At 45.1% G+C, this 26,668-nt stretch overlaps 1 protein-coding gene across 1 annotated transcript in view; it reads left to right on the plus strand.

The window, feature by feature from the left end:
- LOC122807560 (sodium- and chloride-dependent taurine transporter-like) overlaps nt 1–26,668 on the plus strand; it is a 1,880,476-nt gene that overhangs the window by 1,775,508 nt on the left and 78,300 nt on the right. The window lies entirely within an intron of this gene.

Below are 26,668 nucleotides of genomic sequence, written 5' to 3' on the forward strand. Positions count from 1 at the left end.
GCTAACACAGACAAATGATTGGTTTCAAAGCCACACGGTCTACAAAGAAATGCAAAAATGTGTCTTTATTTTGGCCTTCTGCAGAGTGGACTTCCCTGCCAATTACAGAACTGACAACAGTCCTGCTATGCTGAAACCCAGCAATGCAAGGACTGAGAACTCATGTACATAGCAATCTGAGCTGTAACCACAAAGTGTCCACACTGGTATTGAAAGCCTATATTATGCACATCATATGTCACACCATCATGTTCCGATCTCAGGATTATATTACAGCACTGTATTCGAAGCTTATCCGAACAGTAATAAAGAGTATAATGCTCTCTTTTGCATGCACCTCACCAGACACATGCAGCAGCTGGAGAAACTACAGGGGATTACTCACCAAGAAAACACAGTGTCTACAAACCATGCCATGATGTATGTGAATAGATTGAAATCCATGTCACTGTAATCTGTATTGTATAAGATGAGGTTACTTCTGCCTGGCCTCCACGCTGGTCTCTGACCCTGCCATAGTGGGACTAGTACACATCCACAAATCAGGTATAGGTGATGATATCAGCAGCGTCTGGTGAGGAGAATATAGCAGTAACAGTGTCCCAAGTGCTGGTGTAAAAGGCTCTCTGTAATGTCAAGCAAGTGCACACACACACACACACACACACACACACACACACACACACACACCAGTTGACTGCAGTGAGAATAGAACACCTACCTATCTAAATACAGACTATAGAACTCAGTATTTCATGCTAGCACCAATGTACAACTGTCTTTTACAAGGCTGCAGGACAACGTATAGTGGATGACATCAGCAGGGCATGTTGGAGAGAAGACGTTGGGAGACCTGCATGAAATGGAAGTGTAGGCATGTGCAAGTATCAGACTACTGCCAATCCATAGGTTTGGAGTGGTAACTGTAGGAAACACACTTCTGCTCTTCTGTCTGGACACAGACAGACACACACACACACACACACACACACACACACACACACACACACACACACACACAGTTGACTGCAGTGAGAACAGAACCTCTACCTATCTAAGTGCCCAGACCCACCCCCCGAACTTAAATATGCCAACTCTGAGATCACACTACAGTGCGAAAGTGGAAATCTTACCATTCCGCACTGTAGGAAGATGCTGGTTCCCCATGGTCGGCATTTCAAATGTCGATCATATGGTCTCGGCCATATGAATGTCGACATTGTGAAATGTCAACCATTCGAAGGGGACCCATATATATATATATATATATATATATATATATATATATATATATATATATATATGTATATGTGTGTGTGTGTGTGTCTGTGTGTGTACATATATATCTATATAGCACAATCCACACTGCCATGAATGTCACCCATGTCATTAATGTTGTCAAACAGATGTGTATGTACTGTGTTCATCACTGAAATAGGTGGCACACATGCATCTGGTATAACAACTTGATGGGGGTTCTGCACCATCAGACAGTAATGTTTATGCCACAAAACGAATACCTAGGTATGACCAATAGGATGTGTGACAGCTCACTGTGACAAAGGTAGTACACTTCAGTTACACATCACTGGAAGATGTGTAGAAAGGTACATGAACAAGGGTGAATTGTACTCAGTTATTTGTGTGTTGAAGGCTGTGAACTATGGAGATATTATGACCTCTGATGTGGATGTCCTTCACATAGTAGTTGTGTTACATATAAGGGAGTAGTTAGCACTGTGACCACATGCTGGGGAACATTCCACTTACAATCTACCCCAGGACACAGGTCACACACTTATTGGTCTGATAATAGGGTGTGATGTTGACATTATAATTTGGTTATGTTTGTTTTCATGACATAACAAATCCCCCCATGTTTTCGTGTCATTGCAAGTGTTGTCATGGATATGGCAGCAATCTTTGGTCTGTGTTGATACTGTCTGTATTATACTAATGTCACTGTTGGAGTCAATGATTGCCCACAATCTATAGTCCTTCATACAGCTGTTTGGACACAGGAGGTGTGTGCCATCTATGATGTCTGTCACTTAAATAATCGACAAGAAAGGGCCTAGCAGACAGCCCTGATATACAGACCTGATCACTGGACCTGAGATATAGGTCACTTCACACATGTCAACATATTTAGATGCCACATATGTGATACAGCGGTCTATCCACTTGGTGATATAGGTATATATGGCCACATCTGAGAGTGTTGAGTGAATACCTCAGTGAATACCTCAGTGAATGCCTCAGTGTGGATTTGTGTTGAATGCCTTGGGCTTGTCAGGTTCAAAAGGAAGTGCTGTCATTATGCATCCCCTCAGTGACATTTTTGAAGACATCTAACAGACATGTAGCATTAACAACTCACACAGGTCTGTTGCACACAGCCAGGATATCACTAGTGTCTATTTAGAAAAGGTCCTTTATGACATGTTGGTGTACCTCACAGATGAGGAGAGTCAGGGTGTGTCTATACATGCATGAACCAGGTGCTGTCCTTCCCCCAAACTCAGAGAGGTGCATGTTGAGGTACACCCTGCTACAGGAACATAGTGTATGTGGAGGATGTGTTGAAGTGTGTAATCTTCTGTGTCAAGAATGTGTTTTTAATGAGTCGCCTGCTAGGTGATCTGTGATGATGTCACAGCCCACTGATTCAGTGTCATAGGCATGAATAACTGTAAGACGGTGCATACTGGCTAGCCTCAACTGGCCTAGCGTTTGAACATAATCCCCCACTCCAGTATCATTGAGAATCTCTCCCAGCTGGGGATCAACCGTTATGTCACTAGATGGCTAACCAGTTGGCTCACTGACAGAACACATACTATGAAAATTTGAAAATTGGTGAATCAACCTGTACCATTGGAGCTGTCCTCATTGGTGCACCCCAGGGATTTATGCTGGAGCCTTTGCTGTTTGGAATCTATTTCTCAACGATTCAGGCTACAGTATATGGCCTTTGGCTTACAGCATTTGCTGATTGTTGCATGCTAGGTGCAATCATTGAGTCCATTTATGATGATAACATATTACAGGAGGGGCTAACACAGACAAATGATTGGTTTCAAAGCCACACAGTCTACAAATAAATGCAAAAATGTATCTTTATTTTGGCCTTCTGCAAAGTGGAATTCCCTGCTAAATACAGCACTGCCAACAGTCCTGCTATGCTGAAACCCAGTAATGCAAGGACTGGGAACTTATGTACATAACAATCTAAGCTGCAACCACAGTGTCCACACTGGTATTGAAAGCCTAAATTATGCACATCATATGTCACACCATCGTGTTCTGATCTCAGGATTATATTACAGCACTGTATTCGAAGCTTATCCGAACAGTAATAAAGGGTATAATGCTCTCTCTTGCATGCACCTCGCCAGACACATGCAACAGCTGGAGAGACTACAGGGGATTACTCACCAAGAAAACACAGTGTCTTCAAACCATGCCATGATGTATGTGAATAGATTGAAATCCATGTCACTCTAATCTGTATTGTATAGGATGAGGGTACTTCTGCCTGGCCTCCACGCTGGTCTCTGACCCTGCCATAGTGGGACTAGTGCACATCCACAAATCAGGTATAGGTGATATCAGCAGCGCCTGGTGAAGAGAATTTGGCAATAACAGTGTCCCAAGTGCTGGTGTAAAAGGCTCTCTGTAATGTCAAGCAAGTGCGCACACACACACACACACACACACACACACACACACACACACACTTGACTGTATTGAGAACAGAACCTCTACCTATGTAAGTACCCAGACTACTGAAGTCAGTACTTTATGCTAGCACCACGGCACAAGTTTGTCTTTTACAAGACTGGAAGACAGCTTATTAGTGGATGACATCAGCAGGGCATGTTGGAGAGTTGTTTTGAGGCCTGCATGGGTTCATTGCTTCATATGAGGCTACTAGGCTAATAGCTATAGGGTGTTTTCAAGCCTAGCCATATAAAAACACAAGTACCCTTATTGAGGATAGTTAGATGGTCGTTGATTTTGTCATCAACACCGACTGAGGGACATAGGTGCCACCCCTGAGGTGAATTTCCTATCACCCATCCAGATGTCAAGGTTGCACTTGAATAGGCTCATTGAGGAGTACAGCTTCACATGCAGTGAAAGCCTATTACAAAGGAGTGGCAATCGCTAGGAGATATCTCTGTCTCCACAGCATGTTCTGTTTATGTAACAGGCTAGGTTGAAATCCCTGGAGTAAGTTATTCTTGTCCCATTTGATTTGCACATGTCTGGCATTTCCAGTAGGATAGGGTCTGAGAGTGCTCTGTAAGCCAGGCATAGGTCACTTCTCAGCAGCCTACATGATTCTGAGTACAGTGACAGGTTTTTCAGTTTTTCCATGTATGTCATGTTTTGGAGACCCTGGATTCTCCCAGTCATAAACCTCAGTGTTTTCTCCAGTTGCTGCAGGTGTCTGGTGAGGTACAGACAAATGGGAGCATTATACTCAGTTAATGGTCTGATAAAGGTTGAGTACAGTGGAGCTATGACCTCTCTGGTCCTGGATGTGATGCCCTTAGTTATGAGGTGCACAGTATAGAATGTGTGTCTCACCACTATGGACACATAGTAATTGAATTGTAGATTGGTATCAACATGTGTTCCACAGTCTTGCAACACTGTGTTTGAGCTTACAGAGGTGCTATGTATATCATAATTAGCAGCGGTACTTCATTGCGAAAGGTGACAATGAGGTATTTTTTGCTTTATGGTTCAGTCCGTGAGTTTGGCAGCAGTCATTAACATTGTTAGGGAACTCTGTATGAATGTGCCCAGCTGACAGTTATCTGCAAACTTGAAAAGGCACAGGGCATTTATCTTTGCCTGGACTTCAGAGAAATAGTTTCCAAACTGTTGAGAGCCCAGCACAGATCCTTGTGGTATTCCACTGGTAAGTGGTTTAGTGGTGTAGGTGCAGTTCCCAACTTTGACATTGTGCGTTCTGTCAGTGAGCCAGTTGGCTATCCATCTAGTAATGTATGGCTTCATCGCCAGATAGGAGAGTTTCTCTATGATGCCTGACTGGGTTCAAATCCATGTGTATCTAATACTTTTTAAATAAAACAGTGATAATGCAATGACACTGTTTATAGTACATATGCTGCTGTGTGTTGGCATAGTGCAGCAGGGTTACGTGGTATTGTGCAGGGGTAACCACAGCATTGTACTGCTTGTCACCATCGCTTGGCATTGCTGCGCAATGCCAAACTCCATACAATCAGAGAAGCCAAAAAGGGAAGGGATCCATTTCTTTATCTGCTACCTGTGTCTGTTGTGTGTGATTCTATTTTTTGACCAGATTATATGTGTTAAAATGGGGTAGATAGGAAAGTAGTGAAATGGGGTGCAAGCAGAGGGAAGAACAAAGGAAAGCACTACAGGAATATGCAGGAAGCAGGTAGAAAAGAACCATAGCTATCCATTTCTTCAACAGTAAAAACTGATCAGATGTGGAGAATATTAGATGAATTTGGACTGTCACCTCCAGAGAGAGGGGTGTCAACAACGTAATCATGTTGTATAGCCAGTTGGATTAAATCAAGTCCATCAAGAAGACATTTGTGAGAAATAGAGAGCTATGTAGGGGACAATTTTTTTTTGTTGGACAGGTGCCCATTTTATTTTTAATTCAGTAAAAGAGGACTGTTGGATAAGGGGAGTAGGTATGTCTGGGTCAGGTAAGTTGGGTAGGTGAGGAAGCAAATGCAAACAAACCAGACGAGACAGGGACAGTGAGGAACACAGAAGATTGGGGGATACCATGATTGGGGTGAGGGAGGAGACAACACGGGCCTATGCCCATTAAGCTTGGAGACAGTGCAAATTGACTCCTCACCCACTGAACTATGAGGGATGTAGGTATGTCTGGGTCAGGTTAGTTGGCTAGGTGGGGAAGCAAATGTAAACAAACAAAACAAGAGACAGGGATGGTGAGGGACAGAAAAGGTTGGGGGTACACCATGATTGGGGTGAGGGAGGGGACAACACAGGCTCATGCCCGTCAAGCCTGAAGAAAGTGAGAATTGAATCCTCACCCACTGGACTGTCATCACTGTCTCTTTACTCCACTGGCGGCCGGAGTGCTTGACATCTTCTCCTCCTACAGACGATGAGGGAGAGCAGACTGTTCATCCGAGGTAGCCATGCACCCATGGTGCAGTGCACAACCCTCCACACCAACCCTGGGGTCTCCTGGGGGGTGATGAAATCACCACCTCTGCCACTGCTCCTGGAGGGTAACACTGCATCAGCTTTCGGGGCAGTACTACCTGAGGGCGCAGATAGTGCAGGGACAGCAAAGGCAGTGTTGCCATGCTGGCTTCCAGATGTGCTGGGCATTGGTGCTGGAGTGGGGGCAGGCTGATACAGTGGGGATGACCTATCTTGCTGTGATGTGTAGCATTTAGTGATGTGGTATACATGGATGACATGGAGGCATTTTGACAACACATAATAGAAAATAAAAAAAGAGAGATAAGGGTTGAGGTGAGAAAAAAAAGAGATAAAATTAGTGCAACCATATGTGACATACTGTGCGTTAACACAATTATACAACTCTTTTATCTGAAATATTACATTTAAGTATATGTCCTACCAGATACACACTAGACTACAGATTGCTGAAAGTAATCCTTGTAATGTGCATATATTGCACATATATGTTCCAGTAATACAGAATGTTAAGTTGTCTATCTCGCCTTCATTCTTTCTGGTTGGGTTCGGAGCTGATCCTCGGCTCCGACTCAGCTATCTTCAAAAGCTCGAGAGTTGCATACTGGCTCAAGGCCACCCCATATCCCATGATGCCTGGCACTAGATACCAGGTCTCGTTTGCCGCTTCTGCTGCGAGGTTGTCTTACTGGCTCAGGTCGTATATTTTCATTATTTTATCTGTTTTGATAAAAATTATTAGGCTTGTTAGTGTAGATTGTTAATAGTAGATGTTAAGTTGTCAATCTCGCCTTCATTCTTGCTGGATGGGTTCGGAGCCGATCCTCGGCTCCGACTCGGCACTTGCTAAGCTCGAGAGTCACTTTTACCAGCTCGAGGCAGCCCCATATCCCATGATGCAAGGCGGTAATTACCCAGATCTCGTTTGCCGCTTCGCTAATGAGGTCATCCTTTTTACCAGCTCCTGGTAAGTGATATTTTTCTAGCTTTTGGTCAGGTTTTAGGAGTTTAAAACCCTAATTTTTGGTCCCTTTAGTCTTCTTAGTGTATTTCACTTAGCTCCATACCCTCTTTTCACCTAGTTCCTTTATTTTAGTTTTTCGGGCCTTAGGCCTTTCCCACCCTCACAGTTCCTGTCAGGATTTCCCTCAGGTGTGTGTGTGTGTTGTGTCTCTCTAATTAATAACTAATTGTTAGTTGTTATTAATATTTTTTACTGTTAGTGTCTTGGTTGGACTGATTGGTGTGTGTGAGTGTTTAAACACCTAGATATGTCCAAAGATACTAGGGTCTCAGGTTTCAAGAAGTGTGACTCGTGCTGTCAGAAGATGTCTCTGACAGACGGTCACACTTCTTGTATTTATTGCCTGGGACCCCTACACCTGCAGGACTCCTGTGCTATATGTCATTCTTTCAGCCAGAGAGTCCTGCAGGAACGTAGAAATAAGTTGATCCTTAGGGATCTACTTAAACCAGAGAGCTCCCCGGCTAAAGTCGGCTCCGGGAAGCTCTCTAAACCTCCCAAGACCCAGGCTTCGGTGTCCAAGTCTGTGGTCTTGATTCCAACTCCGCCGGAGTCGACATTGGCTCCGTCCAGAGCCGATCCTTCCTTGGTGGAAACCCCTGTGTCGGCGCCGACCATCTTCGGCACCGATACCTTGGCTTTGGCACTGGTGTCGGCTCCGTCTGGAGCCGACACCTCAGCGCCGAAGCATGTCTCGGCTCCAGCTGGAGCCGAGATATCTTTGTCTCCTCTCGGAGCCGACAAGTTGTCGGCTCCGCCTGGAGCCGAACGTTCCTCGGCTCTGATGGCTCCGTCCAAAAAGAGGTCTAGATCTCCCTCTTTGGAATCTATTCACTCGGCTCCAGCATCCCCCTTGCTTTCGGAGCGGAGCCATCGGAGCCGATCATCGAGGTCTTCCAGGCTTTCAGACCACGATTTAGAGAGAGTGGTAAGTAGGCTATTAAAGTCACAGGCACTAGCCCAGATGCTCCATAGCCCGTCTCATCAGACGTCAGCTATTATACATCCCCCTGAAATTCCTCCTTCGACTCTCCTACAGAGCTCGGAGCCGGAGATTATTGGTACCATGACTGTTGCTGCGTCGGAGCCGATACCACACCTTTCGGCTCCGTCGTCCTCGACTCCTTTCTCCTCCTTGAGACCTTCCTTGGAGGGATCCGGGCTTCGGGCTTCCCTGGTTGGTTCCGAGGGGGCGAGTGGCATTGGACCCTTGTCCGACCCTGTTCTCCCTCTCGGGGCTTCGGCCTTGGTGAGCTCGGCCCCGACATCTGCTTTGGAGCCTTCCCTTTCGGTGGGACCGGGGATCCCTGTTTCTTCAGAGCGGGATCTCTTGGCCCTCCCTGGGAGGGGAGCCTTTGAGGTGATGAGGAGTGTGCTAGCCCCAGAGCTTAGCCAGCAGTCGGTTCCTTTAGCTCCTCCCTCTACAGTGCCTATAGATGCCTCTTCCCGTTCTCTTGCTCCCAGACCCAGAGATCCATCTCCCCAGGTCTCCCCATTGGGAAGAACTTCCTCTTCCGAGGTTTCCCCTGATCCTTCAGGTGAACCCCCGCGTAAGAGGACTTGTAAGAGGAAGCACTTAGACTCCCCTGAGTCTACAACCTCAGATACCGATTTAGATGAGTTGGAGGGGACCCCAAGATCCCCCTCTGAGGATGTCTCCTTTTCAGACATCCTTGAGCTCCTGAAACAGAGGGGGAACTGGCCCTCCATTAACCCCTCCGAGGATGAATCGGTATACCTGGAGGCTTTTGGATCTCGACCCTCCACCTCCTGGGTGTCTCCGCCTTTCGACCCTCTCATGGAGGTCATAGCTCGAAAGGTGTGGGCATCTCCTGATTCGGTGGAACCAGTCCCTAGGAGACCTTCTAAATTTATTACGGCCCCCGCAGAAAAGCAGTTTCTTACTAAAGGTGTCCCGGTTGATGCCATGGTGGTGGCGGCCGCCACTAAGAAGGAACTTGCAGATCCTTCCGTACCAGTCCATCCTCCTAACAAAGAGTCAGGACTATGGACAGGTATGGTAAGCGGATGTTTTCCTCAGCGACCTTTGCTATGCGTTCGCTGAATTATCTATGTCACTTCACCAGACTTCAAAGGGATATCCTTAAAGAATTAGGTGAAGTAGTACAGGATCCTTCAGCAGCTGGAGCTCAGGAAAAGATTGCTTCTCAGCTAGGAATCCTTAACTCCATAACCAACTCCTCCATGCGGCTCATTTCTTATGCGGCCGATGGGGCGAGTAGAGCTGCAGGCACAGGAGTGGCTCTCAGACGTCAGTCCTGGATGCGGCTCTGTAATTTTGCAGACCCCTTTAAGGCGTCCTTCACAAACTCTCCCTTTGATGGGTAAACTTTGTTTGGCCCTCAAGTGAAGGACACGTTGACCAGGTGTGAGCAAGACGGCAAGACTCTTTCTGCCGTAGGAGTCTGTTTCTCCACCCCTTCTAGACCTTATCCCAAAGGCCAGAAAGGGGGGAAGATGTGGTTCCGGAAATCTCAGGGAGTCACGCCGGACGCACGTGGCCAGTTTACCCCCAGAGGCAGAGGGGGTAGTAACAATAGACGCCGCCCTAGGGGCAGAGGGGGTCCGCAAAACCAGGGCAGTAGAGAGCCTCTCTCTGACAAGCCCTTCCAGCATCCCTGAGGTGTTGCCCGACTGTCCACCCTTGGAGGCAGTCGGGGGGAGATTGTCGCTGTACCCAGAAGCCTGGTTTTCCCTCTCTCAAGACAGATGGGTACAGTCGATCATATCCGAGGGTTACAAGATTCCCTTCGAAGAAAGACCCTTCCCTCAGAAAAGTTCCCTTCCAGACGTTCCACCCGGTCTAAGGGAAATTGCAAAACTAGAGGTTTCAAAGCTTCTAAAAAAAAGGGCCATCCAGCCAGTTCCAACAAACCATTTAGAGTCTGGAATCTACTCAAGGTTCTTTTTGATCCCCAAAAAGACGGGAGACTGGAGACCAATATTAGATCTCAGCAGGCTCAACAAGTCTGTCAAAAAGACGAGATTTCGGATGGTCACACTTCAATCAATTTTGTCCTTTCTGGGAAAAGACAACTGGATGTGCTCCATAGACCTTCAGGATGCATACTATCACATAAAAATCCACAGACACTCCCGAAGGTTTCTCCGCTTTCGGCTGGGGACCAGTCATTTTCAATTCAGAGCCCTGCCCTTTGATCTCACTACAGCCCCCAGAGTGTTCACCAAATGCATGACAGTGGTCACGGCTCACCTGAGACGTCAAGGATTCCAGGTGTTTCCGTATCTCGACGACTGGGTCCTCTCAGCCACCACCAGGCATCAACTCATCAAAGCCAGAGACTACACCCTACGTCTCTGTAGTCAGTTGGGAATTTCGGTAAACTTCGAAAAGTCCTCCTTATCACCCTGCCAATCTATTATCTTTATAGGCGCAAATCTAGACACTACTCGGATGTCAGCAAACCTAACAGATCAGAGAATCCTAGATATCCAAAACCACGTACGGATCATCCTTGCCAGCAACAAAGTACAAGCCAGGTTGGTCCTGAAAGTGTTGGGCCTCATGGCGTGGATGTTGTTCACACAATGGTCCTTCCAGCAGCTTCCCATGCATCACAAGATCCTAGTGACACAGGCCTGCAAGAACCATCTATCCTGGTGGATTTCCTCTCCTCTAGTCCATCAGGGCAGACCGTTTGTTCCCCCGGCCCCGGTAGCCACGGTCACTTCGGATGCCTCCCTGATCGGGTGGGGGGGGCATTATCAGGGCAGGATGGTTCATGGCACGTGGCAGCCGTTCGAATACCACCTGCACATAAATGTCCTAGAGATGAGAGCAGTGCTTTTAACATTGCAAGCCCTCAACGACTTTCTTCCCTTAGGAACTATTGTAGTTCATATGAACAACATGTCCGTAGTGTGGTACATCAACAAACAGGGCGGAACCAAGTCCTATCCCTTGTGTCGAGAGGCTCTCAGACTTTGGCAATGGGCGATCTCCTCTCATCGGTTTCTGGTAGCAACGCATATCCCTGGGAAAACCAACATAGTAGCGGACAGATTGAGCAGAGCTATACTCATGCCTCACGAGTGGTCTCTCAAGCAATCTATAGTGGAGGAGATTTTTCAGAAGTGGGGCCGCCCATGCTGCGATCTTTTTGCTACTCCCCAAAACAGCAAATGCCCAGACTTCTTCTCTCTCTCTTCCCACTTCCGGGCCATCCCCCCAGAGACGCTCTTACCCAGGATTGGCCCCAGGGACTCCTTTATGCCTTTCCTCCCTTCCCATTGATACCACAGGTACTCCAGAAAGCGGCCGTTTTGAGAGCCAAAATGATTCTCATTGCCCCTTACTGGCCTCAACAAATTTGGTTTCCGTTCCTGCATCACCATCTCTTGGTGCAGCCGTGGCATCTGGACCCAGCGCCAGATCTTCTGACCCACCAGTTGGGTCAACTGCACCGGTCCGTTTCTTCCCTCAACCTCACAGCTTGGTTGCTCCACTTCCTTCCTTAGCCAGGCTTCCTATGATCTCTAACCCCGTTAGAGACATTATAGTAGCTTCTCTTAAATCCTCTACCAGGAGGATTTACTCTAGCAAGTGGAAACGCTTCTCCCTTTGGGCGAAAGCTAAGAACTTAGATCCCTTTACTGCCCCTGTTCGGTCGGTCTTGGATTTTCTAGCGGAAATTTTTCACTTAGGTTCTTCGTCTTCCACAGTCAAAGTTCAGTTGGCAGCAATCTCGAATTTTCATGTCGGGTTTGCTGACCACAACATTATGTCCCACAAGCTTTGTAAAGCCTTTCTTAAAGGAATTTTCCTTCTAAAGCCCCCTGTTAGGGATCCTCCACCACAGTGGGACCTAAATTTAGTGCTGGCATCCTTAATTCTTCCCCCTTTCGAACCGGCTACTTCATGTTCATTAAAGTTTCTTTCTTGGAAGACACTCTTTCTGGTCGCTATTACCTCAGCTAGAAGAGTGTCAGAACTTCATGCCCTCTCTGTTCGTCCCCTTTATTTGGTCTTCCACAAGGACAGGGTATCCTTGAGAACCAATCCATCCTTTTTGCCCAAGGTTGCTTCTAAGACAAATTTAAACCAATCCATTGATCTTCCTGTATTTTTTCCAAATTATTCTAACAGGGCGGAACAAAAATTGCATTACCTTGATGTTCACCGCCAACTTAGATATTACTTGGACAGAACGAAGCAATTTAGGAAATCTGATCAACTCTTCCTTTCTTATGCTGAAAATAAAAAAGGTCTCCCTGTTTCTAAAGTGACCTTATCCAGATGGCTATCTTCCACCATTTCTGACATTTATCAACTTAGGGGCAAACAACTCAGCTCAAAACCTAAAGCACATTCTACAAGAGGCCTAGCCACTTCTACAGCCTTTCAGGCTAGGCTGCCCTTAGATACTATTTGTGCAGCAGCCACTTGGGCCACTCCTCATACCTTTGTTTCTCATTACAAATTGGATTTGGCCTCCAGGGATAGGGCAAGCTTTGGTTCCACAGTTCTCAAGAGTCTGTTCCATTGAGCCACCCAGGATAGAGGTGCTAGGGACGCAGTCCCATCCAGCAAGAATGAAGGCGAGATTGACAACTTAACATTTAGAAGTTATGTACCTACCATAACGTTCCATGTTAGTTGTCTTCTTTCGCCTTCTTTCTTGCGTCCCTCCCTCCTGTCCCCCTTGCCTGGACAGACCTTGATCTCCTGTTTCTCTGGAAGATTCTTCTTCCTTGGACACCAGTTAGTTGGCCTTGATTACCTGGTTTCCCTTTATAGCCCTTTAGGCTAGTTGTTCCTCTTTCCTTAGTGGAAAGTTTTTTGGTAGGTAGTTTCCTCTAGATACCAAACGAGATCTGGGTAATTACCGCCTTGCATCATGGGATATGGGGCTGCCTCGAGCTGGTAAAAGTGACTCTCAAGCTTAGCAAGTGCTGAGTCGGAGCCGAGGATCGGCTCCGAACCCATCCAGCAAGAAAGAAGGCGAGAGAAGACAACTAACATGGAACGTTATGGTAGGTACATAACTTCTAATTACAACCTTTCTCTATATATCCTTGTGTAACTATAATTCTTTCTTGTTTCTACCCCTATCCCTTTAGAAAACTTGTTTTAGTTAGAGAGTTTTCCCCTCCCCCTTCACTTTCTTCACATAGGTAGCTGTTTAAATTAGAGGCTAACCCTTTCCTTTTTCTCTATAAAAAAAAAAAAAAAAAATAGCATTTGCCTAGTTTAGTTTTATTTAGCTTGTAAGTAGAATATTGTGAGTATTCTTGCCTGTGTTTTGGGTGTGGTAACTTTAGTGTGTGTGGTAGTTGTTATATCCTATTTTTTGTGTATTGTCCTTGGTATTCTGTTTTTTTTCAGGGATGCCCAAGGATACCAAAGTGTCCGGATTCAAGAAGTGTGACTCATGCTGTCAGAAGATGTCTCTGACAGATGGACACACTTCTTGTGTCTGTTGTCTGGGCACTGTGCACCTGCAGGACTCTTGTTCGGTTTGCCATGCTTTCAGTCCAAGAGTCCTGCAGGAGCTTAAAAATAAGTTAATTCTACGTGGTTTACTTAAGCAGGATTCACCGGCTAAGGCTCAGCCCGTGAAGGCCTCTAAGCCACCAAAATCTTCGGCTCCCAATTTGGAGCCGTTGATGGGTGAAGCTGTTCCTTCAGCCTTGGTTCTGGCCGGAACCGATTTACCTGTCTCCCAGTCGGTTCCGACTCACTCTTCTGAGCCGTCAGGGAGTGGAAAGAGATCTAGGTCTCCCTGGAGTCAATACACTCAACTCCGAGGTCTCCTCTGCTCCATTCGGAGCACAGTCATCGGTCCCACTCTTCTCGGTCCTCAAGACTATCAGATCATGACGTGGAGAGAGTGGTCAGTAGGCTGTTAAAATCGCAGGCCCTAGCAAAAATTTTGTCCAGCCCCCCTCATCAAGTGTCGGCTCCGTCCATGTCTGCAGTTATTCCTCCTCCGACTCCTCCCTTGAGCTCGGAGCCGGAGTTCGTTGGGGTTCGAGTCATGGAACCGTCGGCACCTATACCTTCTCCTTTGGTTCCGTCGTCGGCTCCGATCACTTCCTTGGTACCGTCCTTGGAAGGGTCTGGGTGCCGAGACTCCCTCGTCGGCTCCGAGTAGGTGAGTGGCATCAGACGCTTGTCCGACCCCGTTCTCCCCCTCGGAGCTTTGACGCAGGTGAGCTCGGCTCCAAAATCGGCTTCGGAGACGTCCCCCTCGGTGCAGAGAGGGATTCTGGTCTCTTCGGAACCGGAGCCTTCTCGGCATCCGAGCAGGGACGCCTTCGAAGAGTGTTCTGGCCCCTGAGTCAGCCCCATGACCATCCCCATCGGCTCCTCCCACTATGGTGCCTGCGTCTGCCTCTGCCCCTCCGTGGGGAACTAACGCTCCAGGGCATCCCCTTGGGTGTATCTTCCTCTTCCGAGGCCTCTTGTGATCATTCAGAGGAGCCACCTCGTAAGAGGAAATGCAAGAGGAAGCATGTTGACTCCCCTGAGTCTGTCACATCAGATACCAACTTAGAGGATTCGGAAGGGTCCCCGAGATCCCCCTCTGAAGATGTCTCCTTCTCAGACATCCTTGAGATGCTTAGGCAGAGGGGGAACTGGACTACCCTAAGCCCCTCCGAGGATGAGTCAGTATTCCTGAATGCGTTTGGATCCCGACCTTCCACCTCCTGGGTGTCTCCACCTTTCGACCCACTGATGTCTGTGGTGGCTCGAAAGGCGTGGTCAGCTCCAGACACAGTGGAACCGACCCCTAGAAGACCCGCTAAGTTCATAACTGCACCACAGGATAAACAGTTTTTGACCAAAGGTGTTTCTGTTGATGCCATGGTGGTAGCAGCGGCCACAAAGAAGGAGTTGGCTGAAACTTCTTCATCTCTCCATCCCCCTAACAAGGAGTCCAGGATGATGGACAGATATGGGAAGCGGATGTTCTCTTCAGCGACTTTTTCTATGAGGTCTTCGAATTATTTATGCCACTTTACCCGCCTTCAAAGGGATCTCCTTAAAGAGCTTGGAGATACCCTCCAAGATCCATCAGTTGAGGGGGCCCAGGCTAAGGCAGCCTCTCAGCTGGCGACTCTTAATTCAGTGGTGAACTCCTCCATGAGGCTCATTTCTTATGCAGCCAATGGTGCGAGTAGAGCCGAGGGCACAAGTGTTGCTCTAAGGAAACACTCTTGGATGCGGCTATGTAACTTTGTGGAACCTTTCAGAGCGTCTTTCACCAACACCCCTTTTGATGGTTCCTCTCTTTTTGGATCATAGGTGAAGGACACCCTTACCAGGTATGAGCAGGAAGGCAAGACTCTCTCTGCCGTGGGAGTCAGTTTTTCCACTCCTTCCAGACCATATCCCAAGGGTCAGAAGAGTGGAAAGATGTGGTTCCGGAAATCCCAGGGAGCCTTGCCGGACACACATGGTGAGTTCCCATCCAGGGGCAGAGGAGCGAACAATAATAGACGCCGCTCTTGTGGCAGAGTGGGTCCGCAAAACCAGGGCAGCAGAGAATCCTTCTCTGAAAAGCCCTTCCAGCATCCCTGAAGGGTTGCCCGACTGCCCACCTCTGGAGGCAGTCGGGGGAAGATTATCACTGTACCCAAGAGCCTGGCAAGACATAACACAAGACAAATGGGTACAGTCGGTTATATCCGGAGGCTACAGAATACCCTTTGTTCGCACTCCCTTAGTGTTAAACAAGTCCCTTCCAGATGTTCCACCCAATGTAAGGGATCAAGCAGTACAAGAAATTTCAGAACTGCTAAGAAAAAGGGCCATCCAGCAAGTCCCAGCAGACCAGGAGGATCTGGAATTTACTCAAGGTTCTTTTTGGTACCAAAAAAGACAGGGGACTGGAGACCCATTCTGGATATCAGCAGACTGAACAGGTCTGTACAAAGAACGAAGTTTAGGATGGTCACGCTACAGTCCATTATATCCTTTCTGGGTCAGGACAATTGGATGTGCTCTATAGATCTTCAGGATGCGTACTACCACATCAAAATGGACAGACGCTCCAGGAGATTCCTTCACTTCCGGCTGGGAGCCAGCCATTATCAGTTCAGAGCTCTGCCCTTTAGTCTCACCACAGCCCCCAGGGTGTTCACCAAATGTATGGCAGTAGTTACCGCTCACCTGAGATGGCAAGGATTCCAGGTGTTTCCATATCTAGACGACTGGCACCTTACTGCTACCACCAGGCATCACCTTCTGCAAGCCAGAGACTACACTATTGAGACTTGCTCCAGACTAGGTATCTCAATAAATTTCAAAAAGTCTGCATTGTCGCCCTGTCAGTCTATCACCTTTATAGGTGCAAATTTAAATACAAAAGACATGTCAGCGAGCCTTCCACCAGACAGGGTATTAGTGATTCGTCAACATGTACAGGTCTTATTAGCATGCAAAAGAATTCAAGTCAGGTTCATTCTCCAAACTCTGGGTCTCATGGCAGCAGCGATCATACTTGTTCCTCTAGCTCGCTTTCACATGAGGATTCTCCAGTGGCTGCTTTTCACCCAGTGGTCCTTCCAGCAGCTTCCCGTGTCTCACATGATTATGATCACAGAAGCATGCAAAAAGCACCTTGTGTGGTGGATGGTCTCCACATCAGTGCCCCTGGGCAGACCATTTGTACTTCCCCCTCCAGTTGCTACGGTTACCACGGACGCTTCCCTGATCGGGTGGGGGGGGCATTATCAGGGCAGGACAGTCCAAGGCACCTGGCAACCTCACGAGTACCACCTGCATATAAAAGTCTTGGAGATGAGGGCAGTGCTTTTAGCGTTGCAAGCTCTTCAGGACTCTCTTCCTACCCGGACCATTGCAATTCAAACGGACAATATGTCAGTAGTGTGGTACATCAACAAGCAGGGCGGAACCAAGTCCTACCCCCTATGTCGAGAAGCACTCAGACTCTGGCAGTGGGCGATCTCTTCCGAACGGTTTCTGATCGCAATGCACATCCCTGGGAAGTCCAACGTCATAGCAGACAGACTGAGCAGAGCAATTCTCATGCCTCACGAGTGGTCTTTGAATCAAGTAGTTGCAGACCAAATGTTCTGCAAATGGAGCCAGCCTTGCTGTGACCTTTTTGCCACCCTCTTCAACAGCAAGTGCAACAATTTATTCTCTCTCCTTCCACTTCCCGGACATTCCCCCAGAGACGCTCTAGTCCACGATTGGCCTCAGGGACTTCTTTATGCATTCCCTACATTTCCCCTTATTCCGAAACTAATACAGAAAGCTACCTTACTGGGCTGCAAATTGATCCTCATTGCTTCTTACTGGCCTTGACAAATATGGTTCTCATTCCTGCATCATCATCTTCTCGAGCAGCCTTGGACTCTGGACCTAGTTCCAGACCTTCTGATCCATCAATCGGGCGGGCTGCACCAATCCTTGCAATCTCTCCAGCTCACTGCTTGGTTGCTCCACTTCCAACCGTAGCCAGGCTTCCAAATATCTCCCCCTCTGTGCGCGAAATTATTTTATCATTGCACAAGTCTACCACTAGAAAAACTTAACACTAGTAAGTGGAAACGTTTTTCTTCTTGGGCAGAGACTAAGAGTATAGACCCCTTTTCAGCCCCTATACACCACATTTTGGAATTTCTTGCGGGACTCTTTCGTTCTGGGTCCGCTTCTGCTACAATTAGAGTTCAGTTAGCTGCAATTTCAAATTTTCACATTGGCCTGTCAGGAAATAATATCATGTCGCATAAGCTATGTAAAGCCTTTCTCAAAGGGACCACTCTGTTCAGGCCTCCAGTGAGAGAACCTCCACCTCCGTGGGATCTAAATTTGATTTTAGCTTCTCCAATTTTGCCTCCCTTCGAACCTGCAGCATCTTATTCCTTGAAGTTTTTATCTTGGAAAGCCCTCTTTCTGGTAGCCATTACTTCCGCTAGAAGAATTTCGGAACTTCAGACTCTTTGTACCCGTCCTCCGTACCTAGTGTTCCAAAATGACAGGGTTGCTCTCAGGACTAATCCTGCCTTCCTTCCTAAGGTCTCTTCAGAAAATAACTTGAATCAGTCCATAGACCTTCCTGTGTTTTTCCCCAACCACTCCAACAGGGCAGAATATAAATTGCATCAGTTAGATGTTCACAGGCAACTACGCTTTTATTTGCATAGAACTAAGTATATCAGGAAATCGGACCAACTTTTCCTTTCTTATGCTGAGGGTAAACGAGGTCTTCCAGTCTCAAAAGTAACCTTGTCCAGGTGGTTGACTTCTATCATCACATTTATCTATCAACTGAGGAATAAAGAATTACCTGTTAAACCAAAAGGTCACTCCACCAGAGCTTTAGCTACTTCCGTGGCCTTTCAGGCTAGGTTGCCCATGGAATCTATTTGTGCTGCGGGTACGTGGGCCAACCGACATACTTTCATATCGCATTATAAGTTGGATGTGTTTTCCAGGAACAGAGCAGATTTTGGTTCCACTGTTCTGAAGAGTTTGTTCGATGAGCCACCCAGGATTTTAGGTGCTAGGGATGCTGTCCCAACCAGCAAGAATGAAGGCGAGATAGACAACTTAACATAAAGAAGTTATGTACCTACCATAACGTTCCATGTTAGTTGTCTTCTTCTCGCCTTCTTTCTTGCGTCCCACCCTCCATCCCTGTATCCTTGTAGTCTGTAGAAGAGTTCCTTATGGGTTTTCACTGGCTGAGTCTTCTCTGGCTATTCTTTTTTGTTTAGTAGCCTCTCCAGAGGTTTTATATATTCCAGGATAGGATCCTTTCCTTATTATGTCTGCAGTTAGACTTACCAAACGAGATCTGGGTATCTAGCGCCAGGCATCATGGGATATGGGGTGGCCTCGAGCCAGTATGCAGCTCTTGAGCTTTTGAAGATGGCCGAGTCGGAGCCGAGGATCAGCTCCGAACCCAACCAGCAAGAAAGAAGGTGAGAAGACAACTTGCATGGAACGTTATGGTAGGTACATAACTTCTTTTTACTGTTTACAGCAGGGCATTTGTGCCACCAATTTAGAGTTTTTAATTTAATGTAACTATTATTAAAGAAATAACAGTATTGTATAGTTGGACTTGTGGTATTTGAACTTACAACTTCTGACTACAATCTAATATTTGACTCCTACATTTGGTATGTGCTACTGACTAATGCATGCATACTTGCTTTTACAGTTGAGATATGCATACTCAGTTTGATACAACTATATGAAAGACCTAAAAAGCTATCTTTAACTTTTAAAGATAAGGTAACACTTCTCTTCTGCTGCATGCATTCCAATAGCTTCCCTCAGTCTCTCCAGTCGAGCAACATGAGCCTGCCTATTGAAATAACGTTCAGTGGCAGCTGGGGAAAGAACAGAAAAGAACAGAAGAGCATTATGCATACCAGTGCTGCCTATATTTAGCTTTCCAAGTCTTACAAGTACTCTCTTATTGTCATACTTGCACAGCTGTGGGATGTCGGCAGTCTCAAACTCATTCGACAAACAGTTGAGGGTATCCCTTTTTTGCCTGAGTAGGTCATTAAAATGATGCTTACACTGCTCTCCAGTGTGTGGGATGCCAGTGGCACTGGATACAACCTGGGTCACACTATTCCACGCCTCAGACTTGTACTGGTAGCCAGAATATCCCCCCTCCAGAAGCCTTTGGCTGTAGTGCTTTACCAGGAGTCCAGTAAATATCCTCAGCTCCTGGACACCCCACCGCTGTCCCCTAAACTTGACACCTTCCTCTCTAATGCCAGCCATATCTACCAGCCAAACGAGAGCAATAGAAACTGATGCTTTCCTGCCAATTTCAGTTATTGTATTTACTGGTAGTGTGCAAATCCGAGCAACAATATCAACCACGTTTGCTTGATGTTAAAAGGAGAGCAGCAGTGCTAAGCAAGGAGGAATTTAAAAATTGAAATTGGAAGGTTAATCTGATACTTGGACTAGGTTTGAGGGGTGTCTACTGATGTAGCCTGGAAATATATATTGGGAATAGGAAGGTAACTGTTAGGTGAGTTACGTTTGCAGACATGCACTGGAGGTATAAATGTAATGACCTGACACATTTGTTTTTGCCTTTATACATTGAAGAAAATTAATTTTTACACTGTGGGATTCACTACTAGGCACAAGGGACAAAACACTTTCTTCTACAGCATTGATTTTCCATCTTTGCCACAGAAGAAGTGCTGTCCAGACATTGTCAGGAATCGTACATAAATGCAGGTAATAGTTTCAGCTGTTACACATGTATGTATGTGAACTGACAAGGTTATTGGATATAGATCGAGTTGTGTATGTGTCTTAAATAATTGTGAAGGGTAGCAAGTCCTGATAATATAGTTATACGTACAGAAATATAGTACAGAGTATGCCCTCAGTCATACATCTGAAAATACAGTAATGGTGTATCATCCCTCATGCATATAATTCATATCAGCTCCCCTATCTAAAGTGCTCTTAGTAAGAGTGAATATAATGGGAAGTACAACAATAGTAAACGTGTATGGAATATCTTGTATTAGAACCCAGGACCATCTACTCCAGCCCTACACTATAGCTGCTTCCACAGGACTAGTTATATAACATTTCCTAATTTCCTAATCATTCTCAAGGTCTCTGTGTTAACAGTTGCTCAGTGGCGCTTAGTGTGTTTGTGTGGTGCCCAACAGAATTAATTGAATGTATCTGGTTTCAGTTATTGGCTGTCTGAGTACTGCCTGCAAGTGTTTGATGGATGCAGCTGTTGGAGAGCCTTGCTAACCGCCGTGCAACACCAGTGAGTGCAGTTGCACGATGTAAAACAAAAATTGCAACATCTATTGTTTTGACCTTTACCCTTTTACGGACACCATGTTTGCAAGTGTTCGTCTGCTTCCTGGGTGGGCCACTAGTCCAATTTGCGCACTGCCCCACTTTGAGCAAACCAGATATGCACTGCTAAACCTGACATTCATTTTTCTCCATTTTCCATGTTTGAGCTGAGCCGCACATAGCGCAGACACTACCCCCCCCAAAAAAAGAAAAAAAAGGGAAAAGTAGATGAAATGGTGAAAAGCAGTTTATGATATCTACACTACAAGATATTAATAGACATTAAATATGTTTTCACAGGTCTGGAGTTGAACTCTCACTCCAGTGAACCTTTAGAACACAGTAAGGGTGCCATATCCCTTTTTGCCACACAAATACCTTTGCAGCAAGGAAAGGAAATCATTCTGCATACAATCAACTGCAAGATCATCTACAGAAATATGAAACCTTATAACAGTTATTTGTACTTTTATTAATTTTTGATGCAGTGCACTGACTGATCACACAACCAGTTATGAGCATTGCTTGTAAATATGCAGTTCTGTCTTATCTCTCCATGTTTGTTGTTCATTCTTCTCCTAGGTGACCAATAATCTGAGACGTGCAGTCTGTAAGCCATTCTGTATCATTGTCCTCAAAATGTGTGAGAATATTAAATGGCAATAATATAATATGCAGTTAGCAACAAATGAAGGGGGGGTTGGATGTTAAACAGAATCTGTGGATTGTGTGCTACTTAGTTACATTTATAGCCTTGACAAAATTACACCTAACACTTTTGTAAGTCTAACCTGACACACCCACTGGATGCAGGGCAGTCTGCATTGCTGTTATTTTTTCTTTCTCCCTAGCAGTAATCATTCACAGTTGTAATCCATTAAAACAAACACTGAAGGAGTGCCTGCACTATGTGTACATTTGCAACATGGAGTCAAGTATGTGGAATTCCTCAGTTCTAATGAGTTCACACCTGATTTGCATTTTCACAGTGCTGACAGACTGGGATTCAGCAGTTCTAATGAGTTTTCACCAGATTTGCATTTTCACAGTGCTGACAGCCCTGAATCTACACCATAAAAAAGCTAGGGAATGGTGAGGAGACTTGTTTATGTAGAGAACACAGAAAAGAGCTATTCATTTGGGATGTATCTGGACAGATGATTACTGAACTTGAGAAGGTAAGCTTGCAGTTTGCCAGGGGTATACTGCATATGTTGAAATGTAGTTAAGAAAAAACTGTTTAAAAGTTTTTATATATATATATATATATATATATATATATATGTGTGTGTGTGTGTGTGTGTGTGTGTGTGTGTGTGTATATATATATATATATATATATATATATATATATATATATATATATATATATATATATATATATATATATATATATATATATATGTGTGTGTGTGTGTATTTTTTTTTGGATTAGCAAAGGCTACAGTTTTATCTGTATAAATACTTAGAAGTGTACTGATGGCATACCTTAAAATGGAATGTTCTGTGTTAAATCTCAATACATGTTTCAGATACAGTTCATTAGAAAGCACTTTTAGCATTTCAAAGATGGTTTATTAGCAAAATGTGTCATTTGTTCTTTTGGGGGGGGGGTGCTAAGCTGCATTTCTGTTATGGCACAAACAAGGATATGTTGCTATTGTTGCTTTTCTTTTTTTGTAGCCAGCCAGTGGATAATACTGAAATGCTACCTTTTCTGTTTTCTGTTTTATCTGGAAAATGTTATTTTGTAGTTATGTGTATTACCTAAGATTATGGCACCCAGGTGTCTCAATCCCCAAAAAACACCCTTCACTGACCCTGCGAATCATATCATTGTGGAAGCTTTGAGGCAACATGCGTGAGAGGGGACGCAGAGATGTATCAGGCAGAATGCAAATTTGACAGCAGATAGTTGAAGACATTAATGCGGTAAGTGGCCTCAGCATTACATATGATCATGTGCACCATAGAGCCACTGACATGATCTCATCTGCATGGAGGAGAGCAGCTGCGGTGGCCCATGATCGGATCGGTATCAGGTGTAGGCCTGCTACAGAGCAGCCACTAACAGCAAATGAGGAGTTCCTGTCCACTGTCAAGGTTCCAGACAGCTCCCAGAAAGTGCAGAACAACATGTCCTTGACATTGGTGCTGCTGTTTCAGGGATAGCAAGCATGTCCCAGGAGGAGCTTCCAGGTAGGTTTTTGTATCTCAGTTGTTAAATACTGTTGTATAGTAGTGTGTCTGTATCCACCCTGCAGTGCTCTACAGTTTCCACATCATGTTGATTGTGATAAGTTACCTGGGGTCTGAAAAATTCTTCTTCTTGGCCTTGTTCTATTAGCAGCAGCACCAGCATAGACTTTAACCTGTTGCACATACCCATGAATTAAAGCAATAGCAGCCCCTAACATTGTTTCTGTATGGACTGCTTTCCGTGGCTGTATTCCAATAAGTTGTGGAATTCGTGGGGAAAATCAGCACTGAGTCTACACGGTTGCTTTATAGATTGTTGAATAGCTCCTCCATCTTGGATTGGTTGATTAAGATAGAATTCAGCTGCTTATGCTGCAATTTGCATTGCGTGGTGTTTACCTTGTTTGTGCAGCTGTGCACAGCTCTACACACCATGTAGAGTTGCTTATTTAATCCAACATAGTGCTTTATGGTGTGCATGTCGTGCCACAACCCACACATGGTGTAAACAGACAGTGTAGGCTTTATTGAATCTGGCCGTCAGACTTTACTTCATCAGAAATCTTTTGTATACAAACCCAGCAGGGATGCTGGAAGATTATGAAGTCTGGGGAGGAAGGCAAAAGAGGCGACCAGCCACTGCTCTGCTGTATTCATCTGTACAATCCAAGGAATCTGTTGCATTCTGCTAACCATATGTACAATTTTATACTTTATGCTGCACTTTTAAACTGTATTTTTGCTATATTGTTGATTTTTTAAAACTGTCTTGCCGATGTTTTGCACCTTTTGTCTGCTGTAGTATAGACTAGATTTAGACCTGCTGAATCTGATTCTGTCTGTTAAACTGAGCACTAAACCAGGCTATCTTTTGTTGGACAGGGCCCGCCTGCAACCTTGTGGCAGCAGAGTGCTTTTAGCACTCATTTGATTAAAGGTTGCTGGCACAAGGTTCAATTTTGAGCTTTTTTATTGGTTAAATTGTTTGAGTCAGTTTGCTCACTGTTGCTACATAAGCCTTCCGTTTGGACCGGTTTGCACATATTTTAACAGAGCTCCACAGAGTTAGGTGACCAGCCACTGCTCTGCTGTATTCATCTTTTTACACATAGCACACCTCCGTGCACTATCGTGCACAATACTGTGCAGTGGGGGTAACCATTGGCAGTTATAGATGCAAAACTTCAGTAGATAAATATTCACAGAGTAGCTGCCCATGATCCAGCCGAAAAGTCCTTAAATTGAGTTTAGCTGGTCAGAGAGCACCTCATCTGCACTTTTGCCCCTTAAACAATCCCCAAACCTCCAGATTTACAATAGTTTCATACAATTTAGAGCTAGTATAGACCTTTTATAGAGTACCCCATTAGTATAGACCCCATTTGGAGCACCCAGTTATACCACACCCCTCCATTTTCTTTCTCCACTGTAAAAACAGGATTTAAGCTAGCATTATGGATGGTCAGTTTCCCTCCATTTCTCCTACCAGCCTGATTGACATGGGTATCCTGAGGCAGTGTAGCAGTTGTCTCATGTACACTGACAACTTTCTACTCCTAAATCAACCAAGTGCAATTTGTGAGAGATGCATCTACACTAAGAATCTGTAATCCTTCCTCTCTTCCACACAGAACAGTAACACTGAACACAGTGTCAGCTCACATACTATACCTCCTACACAAACCATGCACTCAACACATAAACTATCATACTCGGAGGTACTCAGCAGAAACCTACCTAGAGACCAGAGACCTTCCAAGCACAATCATGCTATACTTAATTCAGCACCTACAGCACTCAATACATATAAAAACACAAGCACCAGAGTCTCACCAAATAAACCCCCAAGGCAAAGCACATCTAAACCAAATGTTTTAGTCAAAGGTGACTCCATTGTAAGACACCCAGATGTCCCACTTACCAGGCTGGACAAGGAGAAGGCTACGCTTAGCTGTCTGTCGACTGCCAGGATCCATCAGATCACAAATGCTGTTAAGTCTCTCAAGAAGAAGTACCATTATGACTCCATTATAGTTCATGTCATGTACTGTTATATTATGGTTAGTGACTAATTGCTGTTTAATTATGTTATCCATGTATTTTGCTTACTATTCTTAAGAATATAACTTTACTAGTGCATCAGCTAAATTCACTGTACATTTGGAACATACAAGTCCAGTAGCAAACACTGCATGTTATAACAAGCTGACAAAACAAAACACTCCATGTACTGGAAGACATGCAACTATATTTCACTTTGTATTTTGTTGTTTTTTTTTCTACATAGCCATACTCTTTTCTAGTACACTGTAACTGCAGAAACACAAGTTCTTTTGCTGCTGCTTTGTATTTGAGTTTTCCAGATTAGCTGAACTGATATAATTAAATGGAAGTGTAAATCTCTGCTAAAAGCTCCTAATTTATGCTAGTCATATGTACTGCATGATTACATTGTATACCTCTATTAGTTCAAATGCCATTATGAACTTTTGACTTGTAAAACCATTTTTATTAATGCATTTGTTTAGTAATTTAGAAATGTTTTCAGGCTTATGTTGTTACTGACCTACTGTACACTACCTCTCCATTCTATCTTCTCCTCTTCCCCCCTACACCACTTTTTTCTCTTTTCACTGCTCTCTTAGTCCCCTCTTCAGATGGCTGATACCTGTTTTTCTTTCTTTCTTTTTGTAATCCTTGCCTAACCAGTTTTTTCTTTTTTCTCCTTTACCTTTTTTACCGTAGGCTTTGAAGGCCTGCTCTGCACCCTTCAGTTACTTGCCATTCTATTTAATTCAAAGGAACAGCTAAAAGCGGAGTCCTACAGCCACGTACAAATACGCAAGTTTCTACTCACGATCCCAGGGGCAGTGAAGAAACATTAACTTTAAATGTATTAATGTTGGTTGTTCCACCATATATTATAAGTTGCCTATTTATTCTCACCCAGGAACAGACCCCTTGCTCTCACCATAACGCAACTCTTCCCCCCACTCCACCATAGCCCATAGTATAGCTACTTCTGGCCTGTAAGTGTCCCTCCAAGCAAATATACAAAAAGAAGAGAGAAAAAAAGGAAAACATATGCATGCCTAGCAGTTCGCTCATGGTTCAGCTAGTTTCCAGCAACCTAACCTGAAAAGAACCAATCTGGTTTAAAGTGCTAGTACTGACTGTTTTGTTTTTCCTGAGGGTGACTGCATATCAAGGCCAACCCGCTCTGCTCAGGCTCACTCTGCTCCACTACCCTACCTGCAATTCCCACCCACCCCCACTACCCCTACATATATAATTAACCACAAAACATACCCCCTAACAATTACCCCCTCCAAACCTTTCAGTCACAGCCAGTCACAATCTACATTCAGCAGCTATGCTCCCTCAGCACATATGCCTCCTAGGCCTACTTATTT

This window comes from Protopterus annectens, chromosome 7.part1 (genome assembly GCF_019279795.1).
Source record: "Protopterus annectens isolate FY-2018-M chromosome 7.part1, PAN1.0, whole genome shotgun sequence".
Lineage (NCBI taxonomy): Eukaryota > Metazoa > Chordata > Ceratodontiformes > Protopteridae > Protopterus > Protopterus annectens.